Here is a 15,462-nt window from a genome sequence, read left to right as displayed (position 1 = left end):
ACACACACACACACACACACACACACACACACACACACACACACACACACACACGTCGCTTCCCCTGGACTTTTTTGATGATGCATTAACTGTAAAGTTGCATCTCACAGCGTGTAAGTGTAATGGGAAGGGAAGGGTCCCTCCACCTGTGCTGTGGATGAGGAGAGCTCAGCTAATCCTGTTAGGTGGAGGCAGGCGCGGCGAGAGGGAAAGGGATGCAACGGTATACCCGCAGGCCAGGCTCTCCAGCCCGCCGTGGCTTAGGCAGCGGTAAGGAGATGAGGTGGCCGTAACGCAGCCCCCCCCCCTCGTTACAGAAATTAGATGGATCAGGAAGTAAACACAACTGGCTTTTATATGATCCCCGGCCTCGGCTCGGCTCAACGGCCAGGCAGAACGGGGGGAATTCCTCCTCTAATTACTTCATGGGTCACTGCTCCTGCGGGCTGGTGTCAAAATCCAACACTTAGGATCTGAGGAGAGAGAGGGAGAAAGAGGGAGAGGGAGTGGTGGAGAGATAGAGGGAGAGAAAGGGAGCGTGAGAGGGAGAGATAGAGGGAGAGAGAGGGGTGAGGGGAGAATAAAGAGCAAGAGAGGGAGAAGAGTAGGGGTTCATTGTCAGACATCTACAAAAATGTGGTGATGGTTTCAGTCTCGAGTCCGGTCTCGAGACCAAATTATGATTGTCTCGGTCTTGTCTCTGTGTCGGATACATTTGTATTAGRTCTTGACTCGTACCCCTTGTTCCCCTTCCAGTCTCCGTCTTKACTCGGTCTCGCCCCCTCTCCAGTCTTGGTCTTGACTCGGATTCGATTTGCTCCGGTCTTGGTCTTGGTGTCGAACACAACACTGGGTGATGGTCTTTCTGTAAGAGGTAGCAGACTAGAATGAGGGCACCAAATGTGTCATGAGCCTGGCTCCCTCTGGAAAAGCACAGGCAGGCTGACAGTACAAGGTTAGAAATTAAGCCATATCACTCTTAATTTAAATCAGGGACAGCAGGGCCAACGGGCATACTTGTTGATATGATACACAAAATAACAATGGACTATATTTCTAGATTGTATGTAAAAATCGTACTATCAAAGGTTTTTAAATTATTTAATCCAAAAGGGCAGATTCATTCTAAAAGAAGCCAGTTCCTTCTACAGTCATGTACTATTTCCTCACATCTCAAATGAAAACAAGTTAATTTACCAGATACCCACAATGCATCTGGTGGCAACCTCCTGGTGTTGACGAGTATTTTCACATTGCCWTTCCTGCTTGGCAGTGAAATGAGTACTAAACTGGTAGATTAGTTTTCAGATCCAGACTCATCCCAAAACTACCTCAACCCTCCTCTTCTTGGCTGTAAACTACATACAAAAATGATGTGTCCCAATTAACTGAACCCTCATGTGTCTCGCCTGGTTTCCCTTTCAAAATATGCCACAGTCAGTTAATACCACATACAACCACTGAGGAAAACAAAGTCTTTATCAGCCCAAAACAAGATATGTAAATACATATCTGACATCTCACTTGTAATGTGCTGTTTTTTCAAGAAAGAACTTGCTCTAAGCTAGGTCTCTAAAATAAGCAGCTGCTCTAATGTAGGTCTTGAAAATATGCTATTTTTCAAGAAAAGACGTGCAAGGCTACGGTGGTGATATTATGATACACAGTCCAGTTGAAGCTGAGCTTAGCCACTGATGGCTGGACATTCATCAGCACAATATAGCCACTACAGGATCATTAGGCTTCACATTCCCAGTCGATGGGAGATGGTGGGGGGTAGGAAAGGGGGTAGAAGGGACCAAATGTCGTGTGAATCTGGGCTTGGACACACTTCATATACTCACACTCAGCAGGTGGAAAACACAACAGACCTATGAAGTGGTTTGCACCTCTGAAGCACAGTTGCTAAGCAATAAAATGTTTAGAAAAAGGACCTTATGTGCATGTGTATTCCATGTACATGCTCCCCTGCAACAAAACTGAATGGGGTTAGTCTGTATCTAGCAAATTATTTGTCCATATAAAAGGAGGTATAAAAAGTATTTCAATAGTGGACAGCATCACATAGATCACATGGCTACACGCCAAGGAACAACACATGAATATCAAATCAACAAGAAATTACACTGCCACGTTGCCACCAGAATCCATTAGAAACTAAACCCAATCATAAACAACCCTAATATAAATCCTGAAATCCTGACTGTGTGTGAGAGTTAGCTAACCCAGCGAACCCTGTCTGAGAGAGAGAGAGGAGAGAGAAGATGCTGCTGTCTGTCTGACTGAGGCGTAGCACACCACAAAGCATTAATTGAATTCTTCCCCTTCTCCCTGGTCCCTGTTAATGGGCCTGTGGGCTGCCTGCCCATCTCTGATGCTATAATACATAAACAAGAGTCTGCTGTTGGTTGGGTGGTTGGGTGGTTGGTTGGTGTGTGTGTGGTGGTACTAGGGTCCTCTCTCTCCAGCCAGATTGAGGGTGATTTGTTCTAAGTGAATATGTTTCACTTCCCCCTCAGTGAAGCCGGCATGCCTCCGGGTCCCTATTTACTCTTGATTTGTGGGCTGGCTCTGTCAAAACCAGCACCACTCAGCCCTGCCCTGCCTGTGAGACATGCACGCCGAGCGCAGAGCGCCGAGCCCCAGACCTCCCCAAATTCTGCACACACACACACACAAATGCAGAAATGAACACACATACAAGCGTACACGTGAGCACGGGACGGGTGCACCCACACATGCACGGGCGCACATACAAACGTGTTACACACATGTATACGCACACACATACTGTACTGTATGCAAACATCAACCTCAAATGACGATAATAAAATATCCAAAATAAGCCCCTTGTTCAGGTTTAAAACAACAAGTTGGGTCCTTTTTCTAGTACTCTCTGTCAAAGCCTCCCTAAAAAAAGAATGAATTAAAAACCATCTTCCTCATTAGCATAACTATCACATACATATTATTATTATTTGCGAGTGTGAGCTATGCATGTACTTCAACAGCCTGGCATGTGCAGAGGTCTTTTTGAGGCCTGGCAGAAGTTTGTTTTCTGAAAGGRAAAGCTAAAGGTACAAACAGATGGAGATCCCCCAGGCAATGGCTTCTAAGCCCCGGTCTCCAGGGGCCACTGGGGTTTTCATTTCAATGGTCCCTAAATATTCATCACTTTCCCTCTCCTTCACTCTACCTTTATACCCGTATGGTGGAGCGTTTGAGGCTAGGAACCCCAAACTGGCAAAACAGAGAGGGGGGGGGGACTAACTCTGGACGGACCAGCGAGTGGGCAGATACAACACAGTGCCAACAATGTGCCTTTGTTTTAGGGGCTTCTACTTATTTAATAAAATATCAGAGGCCTCTTTCAAGCCATCCTTTGTCCGTCTAGTTTAACTCATTTATCCATTTGCCTTTCAGCTGTGGTCTATGGGGCTAGGTTAAGAGAACCCATTGACATCTCTGGATTAACATACATTAAGGGGTTAAATGGAAACGCCATCGTTGTGGTTAAAATGTGAAAGTGGGCTGCGGTTTACTATACATCCTACGTCAAGCCATGAATGGCTAATAGCCAAAGCACTTCATTATGTGCACTGGTTCACTGACAATGTCCATTTCCACAGGAAAGTGTTCTCTTGAAAATGAGTTGAACCAATACTGGGCTAAAACAGCCCAGAACTGAATAGGTTGTGTTGCACTTGTTCATGCACTTGTTGAGTAAATGACTATTTGCATTGGAGGTGGAAAGTTGTAGTTGCATAAACAGTACCAGTCAAAAGTTTGGACACACCTACTCATTCCAGGGTTTTTCTGTATTTTTAAAATATTTTCTACATTGTAAAATAATAGTGAAGATATCAAAACTATGAAATAACTCATATGGAAGCATGTAGTAACCAAAAAAGTGTAGCCACCATTTGCCTTGATGACAGCTTTGCACACTCTTGGCATTCTCTCAACCAGCTTTATGTGGTAGTCACCTGGAATGCATTTCAATTAACAGGTGTGCCATGTTAAAAGTTCATTTGTGGAATTTCTTTCCTTCTTAATGCTTTTGAGCCAATCAGTTGTGTTGTGACAAGGTAGGGGTGGTATACAGAAGATAGCCCTATTTGGTAAATGACCAAGTTCATATTATGGCAAGAACAGCTCAAATAAGCAAAGAGACGGCAGTCCATCATTACTTTAATACATGAAGGTCAGTCAATACAGAAAATTACAAGAACTTTGAAAGTTTCTTCAAGTGCGGTCGCAAAACCCATCAAGCGCTATAATGAAACTGGCTCTCATGAGGACCGCCACAGGAAAGAAAGACCCAGAGTTACCTATGCTGCAGAGGATAAGTTCATTAGAGTTACCAGCCTCAGAAATTGCAGCCAAAATAAATGCTTCTCAGAGTTCAAGTAAAAGACACATCTCTGTTCAGAGGAGACTGCGTGAATCAGGCCTCATGGTCGAAATTGCTCTAAAGAAACCACTACTGAAGGACACCAATAGAAAGAAGAGACTTGCTTGGGCCAAGAAACACAAGCAATGGACATTAGACAGGTGGAAATCTGTCCTTTGGTCTGATGAGTCCAGATTTGAGAGTTTTGGTTCCAACCACCGTGTTTTTGGTTCCAACCACCTCACCACTTTTTGAGATGCAGAGTAGGTGAACGGATGATCTTCACATGTGTGGATCCCACCGTGAAGCATGGAGGAGGAGGTGCGATCGTGGGTGGGTGCTTTGCTGGGGACACTGTCAGTGATTTATTTAGAATTCAAGACACACTTAACCAGCATGGCTACCACAGCATTCCACAGCGATATGGCTTCCAAACTGGTTTGCACTTAGTGGGACTATCATTTGTTTTTTCAACAGGACAATTACCTAACACACCTCCAGGCTGTGTAAGGGCTATTTGACMAAGAAGGAGACGGATGGAGTGCTGCATGAGATGACCTGGCCTCCACAATCACCCGACCAGAACCCAATTGAGATGGTTTGGGATGAGTTGGACCACAGTGTGAAGTAAAAGCAGCCAACAAGTGCTCAGCATATGTGGGAACTCCTTCAAGACTGTTGGAAAAGCATTCCAGGTGAAGCTGGTTGAGAGAATGCCAAGAGTGTGCAATGCTGTCATCAAGGCAAAGGGTGGCTACTTTGAAGAATCTCAAATATAAAATATATTTTGAATTGTTTAACCCTTTTTTGGTTACTACATGAKTCCATATGTGTTACTTCATAGTTTGATGTCCTCACTATTATTCTACAATGTAGAAAATAGTAAAAATACAGAAAAACCCTGGAATGAATAGGTGTGTCCAAACTTTGACTGGTACTGTAGGTGAATAATGTTGTGCTCTAAGTCACTAAAGATTCACTCTATACCAAGAAGAATGCAGTCGGTGGGCATTGCCTTAGCTACAGAAAAAAACCACTCATCATCAGAGAGAGGTTTCACCGGGGGAAAAATGTGAATCTGGATCCTGGGAAATGTGTAGACTCAGTCTCCTCCTGTTCCCCCATTTGCTCCCCCCCCCCCCCCCCCCCCGCCCTGGGCAGATTATCCAGCCTGACCTTGACACTCCGCTATATTAATCCTGTCATATCCCCCCAACGAGGTGAGCTGCCTAACAACATACATTACTACCTAATCTTCTTTTTTGGGGGCGGCTGTAAAAATGCTGAAACTGAATTTTTGGATGGCTCAGCAGCTGAAACCGGAGGCCTGACACCAGTAAGTCATTACAGGGTTGGTCCATATGTGAAGTTGAGAGTCACAAAGATGGATTACCAAGGCAGGGAAATAACAGCCAGGTTAAGGCTCTGCCTAGCATGTAAACACAATAAGGTTAGAAGTCTGGAGGAGGAGAGGGAAGATAAAATGTGACCAATAGACAACATACTCTACTGTTTGGTGCATTATGTGTATTAGGAAAAAGTGGCTTTATTAAAAGGGAGTCTTAATCCATTCCTCAAGTCTCAAAAAAGTATTAGTTACCTTTTGCATAAAGAGATTTTGGGCTCTTCAATAAAACTAGCTAATCTGTTTTTCAGGCTGCAGAAATGTGTGTTTCTACTCAGTTAACTATGAATCTTTACTACACATCAACCTGGGGTTACAGCAGGTTAGGAACCACTGTCCTATTCTGTAGCTCCTGACATAGTTTGGCCAGCCTGCAGTCTGTGGCCTTTCATCTGACAGTCTCCCAGTGCGCACAATCCTTCTGGGCTGTCTGTCATCCCAACGCCCAACTTAGTAAATATTTAAACATGTTTAAACTGGCACCATGGTGGCTACTATTTTAATACCCGGGTGTCCTAAAATTAATTTTGTCTGACTGAGATGCAGCTGAAGATATGACAGGGATTTCCAGAGCGGGTCTCACGAGGAAATGGATCCGAGTATTGTGCTCACCGTTCGAACATGATATCTTGGGCCATCAGTACAGCCAAGGTGCCTGACGAGTTATGTGGTAGACTTAAGAGTTGAATTGTAAAATATATTAACAGTAACAAACACAGATGAAGTATTATTCACACAGCTACTAGTTTGGATGACACTTTGACATGGCCTTCTGTGTTTGTAATGGATAGCCTGTAATTTGTTTGTTTTCTCTGTTTCCTAAGCGAGAGATGGTGAATGGTTACCAGCAAGGCCACAAGACAGCTCGATAACTGTAGACTCTACTGAGACAGACCACTGTAGCAGGAGCATGAGGCCTGAATTCAATGCAGACAGCCTCTCCAGCAGGAAACATCACCTGGCCAAACAAGAGAAGCTGAGAAACAAACACCAACAAACAACAAGCAAACACAAACAACGAACATTCGCAGAGACTCAACCGCAAACGCTCAGGCAGCCCAGTGAGGATAATCTACAGTGAAAACGGTTGTGTAGGACGTCGTCATAGAATGGATTAGCGCCTTTTGTTTAAATGGAGTGTTGGTGTACAATTTGGGGGGGGAATCCTTCCATCTTCCATCTCACTCTGTCTGTCAGGGAAGACTTGACATTGATGAGAGCAAACTGGGAGAAGACAGCTCAGTCTTGTCGCAGCCGGCCTCCATCATTATGGTTGCAATCCTTTTGATCATCGCTTCATCGTCTTGAGCTCTCTATCTCTGCCGCCGCACCGAGCCGTCAAACAGCCGCTGCCGTCATGACACATGACACGCACCCTTTGTCCTTAGTCTCTTTCCATCTCACTGCACCTCCTTCTCTCCCTCTTTCTCTCCATCCCCTGTTCTTTCCGAGGCCCATGGCAGAGTGGCAGGGGTGAGAAAGCGAGGCGGTAATGACTAGAAAGTGTTGTTCACGCTCACACGTTCACAGAAAGCCAAGGCCAGGACTGTCAGGCACCAACGTAAACAAGAGACGATCACTGAGAGAGAAAGAGAGAGAGAGAAATAGAGAGAGAGAGAGAGAGAAAGAGAGAGAGAGAAAGAGAGAAATAGAGAAAGCGAGGGAGAAAGAGAGTGCAGACAGAGAGTAAGCTTCCCTACTGACTGAGTGAGTGTATTTTGAGGGCTTCTGATAATAAGGATGGTAGTAATGATAGTGAATACAAAACATATACTATGGGAAAATGAAGACTTTAAGAATAGAAACATCATACAGAGCTCAAGAATGAGACTTCATTCTAACAAGTCATCCACTGCATTAATCAGTTCATATGACAGTCAGGAATTTATACTGTAGATACTCCTTAGACAGTAATAACCGTTTATAATCATTCCCAATATGCACTCTTTCAAATCTGCACTATAAGAATAGGACGTTCTTATAAGAATTAAGAACGTGAGGTGAATACCCATGCTGCTTTGCATTGACGTGTGAACCGGTCATCTCCATCTAAAGTTCAGAGGTCAGCTCAACTTTGACTCTCTTATGAGCGAGAGGTAACCTCATCCGGGTGATGTCATTGAGATTTGGGAGCCATTGTTCTAGCAGGGTGTGGCCCAAAATATCTTGATGAGCGCGGTTCAACCTGTCATGCGTTGGATGACTCGGCAATCGCGTGACTTTTGGAACACTTTCAAAGTCAGAGCGCGACACAAAAAGACGTCGCAGACGGAAAACAAAAGGCTCCGAGACACTTAGAAGAAGGTCGGTCATTATGAGGTCACAACATGAGAGAGAACTCACACTGTGGAATAATAGAAGTTGAAGGATGTACTTGGTTGAACCTTGTATGGCGCTACACTACAACTGTAGAATATTCAGTTTCAATACAATCGGTTGAGAGAAATTCAACTTCTGGTGTGCTTTAACTTATCTAGTTACTGATACTTAACAATTTCACTTTTTTGCCCAAATATTTCCTGTCTCTGGTTTATTCCTTTGAGCAACATTTTAACCATCTTAACGTGAGTTATTGTGGATTATCATAGTTACTCAGCGGTCCCCACATAGGTTTGTGCAACAAATGCTCCAGATTTTTTGACTGATCCTTTGTTATTAAGATGAAACTCCCCCCGAAGCCCTCTCAGCCTTTGTAAACACAACTAATAGAAAATCATGGTAACCCGATTAACCTCCCATATTACATTGTTTGCGCAGGGAGATCATTAGCATCAACAATAATGTCTTATCCACCATAGAGTTAGAACAACAACTTGAAGACTATTTATTTTGCAATAAGGAGTGTAATACAGAAACGTATGAAATAAAGCCGCACTACAGCCAAATTGAGGTTAAAAGGAGATTTTGGACAAGAGGTTCTACCGTACTGTACAATCTATTTGTCCTAGATCTGGATCTTGGTTGGCCAGTCAGTCTCCTGAATGTTATGAAAAGCATGTGTCTTCATCCCACATTTATGTCTTCTGCAACAGAATGCTGATGATGTTTTTCATGAGATACTGAAGCCTATGATAAAAGATGACTAGGATAGTCCCCTGATTCTGTGTATGCAACTATCTAGAGACATTTCAGTCATGGACTTTGTTATTATTCACGTGACCAAATTCACTTGACTGTTCAGGAATAATACAGCTATAGGTTCATTTACCTCCTATTCAATATGCTTTCTGGAAATACAATGGTATAGAGATCATAAGAGATCATCAGCCTAGCCTGGGAGGTGGCCTGGGAATTGCCTGAGCACACAAGTGCCTAACAATCGTATATGTTTAATTGAATTTTGACTTTGGGGGAGCATTTCCCTTTTGTTCAAGGCGCCACCATGAAAAGGGACTTAGTGTTGGTGATTCAGAAAGGTTGGTTTTATGCATATATGAAGCATGTTTGCCAAGCTATACCCACAACTTGGCAAACTTGGTCTAACCCACTGGCCATCCCAATATGTTGTAGTATGGGTATTTAGAGGTGATTAACTAGCGGGGTAGAATAGAGGGGAAAACAATGGGCCTGGAAGGTGAGCCTTATCCTCCCAGCACTCTGGGATCTCCTGACAGGAAGAAGCCAGTCTCTGCGGAGCCGTGTGACAGACCGGGTCATGTGACCTGGGTCTGGCAGATGAGGAAGTGTTGACAGAAGCCCCCCTCACTTGCTATCTTGTGAAAGCCGATAGCTTGTGAAACTCGTTACAGAAGTCCCCCCCTTTATGCATTGGAGAAAGGGAGGGGGAAGAGAGTAAATATAAATAAATTAATGCTCTTTTTTCTCTTGCCGTGTCTCTTTCCTGGAGCTATGCGCCAGCAGTGATTGTCCCCCTGGTCTCTGGGGTCCCCATGGTGGAAGCTCACCCCAGAGCCCCGAGACACACATAACACACTGATGAGGAGCAAGGAGCCGGCTTACCCACAAAGCCCAAGGGAACGTACCACACACACACACAGAAACACAGGCACACACATGCGCGAGAAAACGAGTACACACACACACCCACACCCACCGGCAAATAGACAGGCAAACACACACAGACACACTTGCAAATAGACAGGCAAACACACACACAGACACACACACACAAACACACAGGCAAATAGACAGGCAAACACACACACAAACACACACACACATGTAAACATAAACAGACCTGGTGGTATGCCCTGGCAGGGGCCTGGCAGCTATCAAACATGTAACCGGATGAGATTGCCACAGACAATCTGAGCCATTACAGACATCCAGACAGGACTGTCTCGGCATACAGTACATAGCATGATATTGATACAGAGAACACTGCCCAGTCTACCTCTCACTAACTCTCAACGAGTTCCCCCCTGACTTTCATTCTACTAACTGGCCATCCCTCCAGCCTCTTGGGCATGCACCTGCTCCCAGCACCCAGAGGCAGAGGTAGCGTTGTGGCCCTAAGGCCCCTGGGAGGGCCTCTCCACAGCCCTACAGCATGTGTGTCATTCATCCACTGTCCTTTTGTCAGGAGCCATGCCAATTACGGTCTAACAAACACACGGCAGGGCCCAGAGAAAACACTCTCCACCGCATCGCTAAAGTCAATTAGTAATATTAGGAATGTGGCGCTCATCATTTGCAGTCAATTTTCTGTTGCTAATGAGATTATGGAACAATGCTGTCAGTCAAAGAACAGTGTGTTGTTTCGAACTGCGAATCATTTCCATTTTGTTAGGTTCCTTCCAATAATCAAGCCGTTGGTTTATTAATGATGGAAATTGCCGTATGTGGCAGCGCTGTTTAATTATATGTTAGTGTGTGTTAGTGTATTAGTGTATTACTGTGCAGTTTATGTTGTTCCGAGAAATGTGCAGTTATTACACATGATATTGAATAAATGGCTAAAATTAAATGAGGTACATCCAGAATAAAAATTTGCTATCAGAGCAACAAGGCAAATTTATAGCGAACACTATTCATTGATCGCTTATTCACTCATAATTATAATAAAAATTATATAAATAATACTGCCACTAATAATAATAAACAATAACAACAACATATCCTTTGTGAAGGAGTAAGTCCATTTTGTAGTCAAAACCTGCTTCGACTATAAGCCTGGGGTGGGTGTATGCCTCTGCCTTGCAGGGAGTTGGTCCTCACCTCTCCTCCCCTTTCCCACTCTCCTCCTCTCCTCGTAGGGGAGTGACAGTGTCTTTGTGGTGGTGATGGCCAGGAGAGGGCAGGCACACTGTATTTAATCTCATTTGAATTCATATAGTGTGGATATGGCCTATCTCTCTCTCTCTCTCTCTTACCAGTGTGAGGTGGAGCTCTGAGATGCTGTGGCTGTCAGAGGCTGCTGGGTGAGCCTGGACAGAAAGCCTGTCTGTCCGTCTCTGCTCTGCACTAATACCGTTAGCATCACTAGCCACAATAAGGACAGGAACTGTCGCTGCTGGTAAAAACACATCTGATGTCAGTCATCGGAATAATCTGGCTCATCCTGTAAATACATGGGTATACAGGCAGTACCAGTCAGCTAATACATGACAATCTGTGTCAAAGTTAACCCTATGTTCATATTATTCATTTATTCAATCTACCCTTCACCATCACTGAGAACAAAACAAAGACAAAAATAATGTACAATGAGCTACAGAATTAAACTGGTTTACCTGCAGTCATATAGAGCAACATACAGATGACTTCCTATATGTTGTGACTGTTAGCTAGACCTAGCAGAAAGGAAGTGAGACACACATCCCTTCTTGGGAGTCTCTACGCTTGATTTTCATTGTTGGACTCTGGAATCTAGCTAATGTGTTTAGTCACTGTCTCAGCACTTGCCTCTTGTTCTCTGTAAGTGTGAACGCTGTGGGGATCTAACCTGTTTTGTGAGGACTGACTGGACTAAAGGGAAAGAGTTCTAGTCATGTGTCTGGGTCAGACCAGACTACCTCCCTTTCTCTCTCTCTATCTCTCTCTCATACGGGAAGCCTCACGCCTGCCTGCCCAGAGACCCGGCGGCTGACTTTATTAGATATCGATTTAAATCCCATCTCTGTTTAATCTGATCTGAGGCAGGGTTTCTTTCTCTCCAGGCCTCTCTCCCTCTGCTTTTCTCTTTCTCTATCTCTCTCTGCTCTCCTTCAGAGGGGCCCGGTGGTGTTGTGTGGTCCCCTGCCCAGCCGTCTGTCCTCAGAGCTAATGAGCCGCCGCCTGCACTAGCCGCTAACCGGGGCTAGCTAGCCCCACTGATGAAATGTAAATGGGCAGAAATGAGCACAATTACAGCCACTGGGGGGAAACTGGCAGCTAGTGTCCTCCACCGTCTCTCCACACCCCTCCCACACCCCCACCCTGACGGACAGGCCCCCCTCCCATGGTCGGAGCTCTGAGTGACGGCCCAGCGCCGGGTACGAGGAGACCCCGGCGGGCCCCAACACAGCACAGGGCTGGGGGGACAGTGGGGACACTGACGCCCGCCAATGGTTGTGGCTGGGGCCTCCTTGCCTCTTTCAACTGATCCATTAATTACACTGAACCGAGAGAGAAAATTAAGAGGTAAATTTAATAATAGGGGGGAGGAGGGCCGGAGGATGGATGGAAGAAGCAGGGGGTGGGGGGATCGGTCGAGATCCATACACAGGAGTGTTATGTTATTGTCCCCCATCACTAGTGTGAGGGTGGACCGCTCCGAGCTTATCGCCACTATTGTCACCAGTCAACGGCTTCCTGACACGGAAGGTCACAGGGGGTCTGGGCTAATCAAATAATCACATTGGCATGAAAACACCACAGCCATAGACAGCATTAGTATTAAGAGCGGTTGTCATCTTTCTGGTGGGAATTGTAATGAAGCATTTCAAGATATAGAGAGGCTTTGATATGGCTCAATTAGGAGATGAATTGTCTCTTCTCCTCTGAGGTAAAGGTGGAACAGAACAGAACTGAACAGTGGCCCTTTCCAGTCTGCTGGAGAACAATACTGCATTAAGTAAGGAACCTAAGTAGGGAACCTAATCTTTGGTCGAAGCACTCATCCCCTCATCTCACCATTACAGGGTGGGGTAGGATACTATTGGACACAATAGCATCATGATCCAGCCAAATCCTAGAACAATCCTAGAACTTGAGATAAGCATGCGTAACTCAAACCTTTACATAAATCACAGTTCTAGTTAGTGCACATGGGAGGATATCTTGAGTAATCTTATTTTGTGTCTTGGATTGCGAACCATATTGTCTGGTTCTCATTTGTCTCATACACTGTACTTCCTTTAAAGACAGATCTGAGAGGGTGTAAACAGGCTGACTGGGTGAGGTGAATTAACCATCAGATTAGATAGAGAGTGTGGATGTGAGTTAGAGAGTTTGGGTTCTGTGGCCCACTTCTTATTCCGCTCTCCTCGGCTCCTTGATACCGCGCGTCTCCACGGGTTCTGGATCAGCGCTCCAATAGGTAGCTGAGGCTATCAAAGTACATTTTTTAAGTTTCAYACTTTGCAGGTTTTCCCTTTGTTCTCCTTTCCCTGGTTCTCCTGGGCCCAGAGTGGGGAGTCTTCTGGGTGTTACACATAGCTCAGGGCTAAACCAAAGCAAATCTATAGGGAAAAGGAGGCTTTAAATTGAAGTGAGCTCATGACCAAAAAAGGGAGAGGGGGGCAGCGGTGGTTAGAGCGATGTCTGAGGGGTGGGTTCGAGAGGGAAGTTGGAGAGGAGTAAAAAAGAAAGAAAAAAGAAAGCAAGCGATAAACAGTTAAATATGGTCATTACAATTCCAGGCATTTCCCCCGTTCTTTTTCTTTCTCCACCTCATATTACAAACTGCAACATCCCCCCCACACACATATCCCCCCCCCCCCCGACACACAACACCACCGCCACCGCTGAAAACCCCCAGCTCAAAAGCCTTTGGGATGATTTGATTTGCGGTGCTATCTGAAAACGGCCTCATCGTGCTAACAAGATTAAGCTGAGCCCCTGTCTGTTTCTTGCACTGGAAATTTGCTAGGTGATTAAAACTGGCTTTCTGCTGGAACACCGAGACCGGGGCTAGTGGGATGGTTGCCAGGTAACAAGACATGACTCCTGTTTGATATAGCTACATAGGCAAAAGGCTAGCCAACGAACAACCGTACAACCATTATCATCCCCCTTGAACAGGCAGGCAACAAAAGACCATGCTTTTATTCACGTTTCTCTCTCTGCTGCTGTACTGTAGAGCTCACAACAAAGAAGACCAGGCAGAAAGGTTCTCTCATGAGGAGAAAGAAGATCATACGTGGGAATATGTGTGATTTAATCTCGGACAGAATGCACAAATGTAATCATTTGCTGGTCTTTCATCTCTCAGACCTTCAAAGCTGTTAGCCTATTTTGGTCTGCAGGAATTCAGAAGCTATTCCACGGGTCTTTTCTCCTCAGCCCTAAACTCTCCGTCTCCTATGTAGGAAGTGAAGCGAGACCCTATATGCAAGAAGCTTTTCCAACTTGCACTTTAGCAGGGGAAGGAAGGACAGAGAATTAATTCTTCATTCCTACACTGTATTTATTCAATTGGATTATGTATGCATGGGAGCCCTAATGAGGGTTTAAAAATGCAATTATTGCTTAAGCAAAAAATGCGACTTTTTTGATAAATGTTTCTATTAGCTAATAAATGGAGAATCAACAGACTTAGAAAACTGCTTTATTCAGGGCTTGAAATTAGGCCATCAATCATTGCGGAGTTTGTTAACTATTTTTCTGTACTCTTGCTTCCACCCGCCCCCCAACACTGGAGGTCTAAGAATACGCAAAAACGATTAAAGGAAGGATGAGGGGGAGAAGAAAAAAAGAGGACAAATTGTGTTTGATAACCCAGCCAAAACGCTTTAGATGTAAAATGTCTACAGAATCTCTTCGCTTGGGAGAGAAAAGGGAAAAAACGATTAAATGTGGGGATGGTGTTCATAAATGAATGGACTATGATAATCAATCACATTTATAATTCATGAAGCCATGCCACAGGTCAGCACGGCCATTAGGACAAGGTTAATCAGAATTCAAAAGGTCATCGTGCATCAAAAGGGTTTATACGTTTCATGAGCCCGTTGATTATGTTTTCACAACTGTGAATATCCTAAAGCAGCATTTGTGTGTCATTTGAATTGATCCAGTAGTGTGTCACCCATCTGTCAGCCTAGAGGCCTGCATATCATCTTAATATTGATTATAATATAATGCATAATTATTATAAAAACATATTTCAGTTGTTATATGTCAGCATGGCCGCAGGAAGTTTTTATTTTATTTTMTTATTTTTTCTTATTATGTTTAAAAAAAAAATCTACTTATCCATGGGTGCTGCAGCACCCTCAGCACCCCTACTTCCCACGGCTATGTATGTCAGTGACATTCAAACTTGGCTTTATAAAATTACTACCTGTTTTGTTTAAGTATGAAGCCAGTATTACTGGACAATAAAAAATATATACAGTAATTCTGCTCTATGAATGGTCCCTCCTGTCATATGAAGGGGTATAAAGTCCTACATGAGAGACTGATCTGGGGTCAGGCCTTACTGAGGAGATCAGTGGTGACTTCTGTTCTCTTGGGGATCTGGGGTCAGGCCTTACTGAGGAGATCAGTGGTGACTTCTGTT

Source organism: Salvelinus sp. IW2-2015, linkage group LG27, assembly GCF_002910315.2.
Source record: "Salvelinus sp. IW2-2015 linkage group LG27, ASM291031v2, whole genome shotgun sequence".
In the NCBI taxonomy this organism is placed as follows: domain Eukaryota; kingdom Metazoa; phylum Chordata; class Actinopteri; order Salmoniformes; family Salmonidae; genus Salvelinus; species Salvelinus sp. IW2-2015.
This window is presented reverse-complemented; position numbering follows the sequence as displayed.